General features: G+C 36.7%; 1 long non-coding RNA gene across 1 annotated transcript; it reads left to right on the top strand.

The window, feature by feature from the left end:
• Positions 1 to 770: 770 nt before the first annotated feature.
• LOC120481984 (uncharacterized) lies at positions 771 to 1647 on the top strand. Its single transcript, XR_005623408.2, has 3 exons — positions 771 to 1052; positions 1160 to 1226; positions 1420 to 1647. It is a non-coding gene; the product is annotated as an uncharacterized LOC120481984 (long non-coding RNA).
• Positions 1648 to 2474: the final 827 nt, after the last annotated feature.

The raw sequence follows: 2474 nt of genomic DNA, 5'->3' as shown, positions 1-2474 counted from the left end.
TGGTACCCCTTACGTTTTTTTTTTGGGGCGAAAAATTAAGTTTCTCCAATCTTCCCAAATTCTGATAGAGGGCCATGAGACTTTACGTGAGTTGTACTTCAAGACCCTCGACACAGCACCGTGCGGATAAACTCAGTGTTTGAGGAGAGTGTGCAGCTATCAGTCGCCGCACCGGTGTGGATACTGGCATTCAGAATCAAAGATTATTCTTTTTAGAAGTATGACCAACATAAGAATTTTCCCTGGAAAATGTTATCTGAACAAGTAAGAAATATCCAGTTTTCCTCTGGTTCTGACATTGCAGTAAATTGCGCTGATTAAATTTAACAATTGCTTATAAGTTATCATATTACGCAAAACCGTACAAATAATACTTTGTTCTCAAATTGTTAATGTTAACAACGTCAGCAAGCATTGCGTGACTACATATAATGTCCTTCCTATATGTATCCTTGTTTTCGATTTTGGATCATTTTTAACCTAAAATAAGTTACGGACTGCAGGTTTAATACAATGTAATTACATGTTTATTACAGTGTTATTACATGTCTACTACAGTGTTATTTAACACATTATTATTGTTATTCATTTGTTGATTTTATTTTAAAAAGTAGCGATTCTTCTTGAAAAAAATACCAATTTTTTTTAGAAAAAAGTAGCGATTCATTTTAAAAGAGTGGCGATTCATTTTTGAAAAAGTATCGATTCTTTTTTGAAAAATTAGCAATTTTTTAAGTATTGATTCTTTTCAAAAAAGTACTGATTCAATTTTGAAAAAGTAGCGATTCACTTTTTGAAAAAGTAGTGATTTAACTGAATTTGTCAGCTACAACTATTTAATTCTGAATATTATATTTTATTCTGGTGCACTTAACGTTATCGTTTTCTCAGTGGAACGGCCTTATTATGATGTTGACGAAATTAACACTGCTTAATAGATTAAAAAAAAAACAGCCTTGTCATGTTTGCATATGTGTTTATCCTGACAGGGACAATCCATCTGAGAGACTCGGCAACCAGAAGAACGGCGTGAAGGACATCCAGAAACACAAGTATAGATGACATGCTCTGACTTTGTCGCTACATTTACACAATACTGCATTTATTTTAAGACTAAATTAGTCATGATATTGGGGCGGTGATTTGATCTCTCTTGCAGATGGTTTGAGGGGTTTAACTGGGATGGTATTCGGGAAGGAACCTTGGCTCCTCCATTTATACCAAATGTAAGAGATTCTTTAGCCAAATCATTTCATGGACTTTATTTATTTAAACACTAACTTGGAGGGATACCCAAAATACACGGTCAGAATGGATGTCAACACTCCTAATTTCTTTTAGTTGAGTCAACCTCAAAAATATTCAAATTCAACTATCCCACATAATCCTAAATAAACCTATACTGTTTGTTTGCTGCAGGTGGATGGGCCTTTGGACACAAGTAATTTCGACTGTTTCTCTGAGGACACAGATGAGCCGCCACCTGATGAAGAGTCTGGCTGGGATATTGAGTTCTGATTGGATGGACCAAATGTTATGAATGGACACATAAACTGTAGCCTGAATCCAGAATAGAACATCAACAGAGCTGTTAGTGCCTGAAAGTCATGTGCAAATAAAACTTTTTCTTTCTTTAGATTTTATTGTTTTTTTTTTTTTTTTTTGCTATTGCATACGAATATACACTGTATATGTTTTTTTCTAATGTTACACATGTATATATTCTATACACAGTTATATATGCATATACATATACACACTGACCTAAATGATTATTAGGAATTCCATACTAATACTATGTTTGATCCCCTTTCGCCTTCAGAACTGCTTTAATTTTACGTGGCATTGATTCAACAAGGTGCTGAAAGTATTCTTTAGAAATGTTGGCCCATATTGATAGGATAGCATCTTGCAAGGGCACGAAGCTCCCGTTCCACCACATTCCAAAGATGCTCTATTGTGTTGAGATCTGGTGACTGTGGGGGCCATTTTAGTACAGTGAACTCATTGTCATGTTCAAGAAACCAATTTGAAATGATTCGAGCTTTGTGACATGGTGCATTATCCTGCTGAAAGTAGCCATCAGAGGATGGGTACATGGTGGCCATAAAGGGATGGACATGGTCAGAAACAATGCTCAGGTAGGCCGTGGCATTTTAACGATGCCCAATTGGCACTAAGGGGCCTGAAGTGTGCCAAGAAAACATCCCCCACACCATTACACCACCACCACCAGCCTGCACAGTTGTAACAAGGCATAATGGATCCATGTTCTCATTCTGTTTACGCCAAATTCTGACTCTACCATCTGAATGTCTCAACAGAAATCGAGACTCATCAGACCAGGCAACATTTTTCCAGTCTTCAACTGTCCAATTTTAATGAGATCTTGCAAATTGTCGCCTCTTTTTCCAATTTGCACTGTGAGGACTTACAACTGCTGTTGTAGGCCATCCACCTCAAGGTTGTGCGTG

The sequence above is a fragment of the Pimephales promelas genome, chromosome 23 (assembly GCF_988280905.1).
Source record: "Pimephales promelas chromosome 23, fPimPro1.hap1.1, whole genome shotgun sequence".
NCBI classification, from domain to species: domain Eukaryota; kingdom Metazoa; phylum Chordata; class Actinopteri; order Cypriniformes; family Leuciscidae; genus Pimephales; species Pimephales promelas.
The sequence above is the reverse complement of the archived record's forward strand: the minus strand, read 5'-3'. Positions and strand labels throughout refer to the sequence as shown.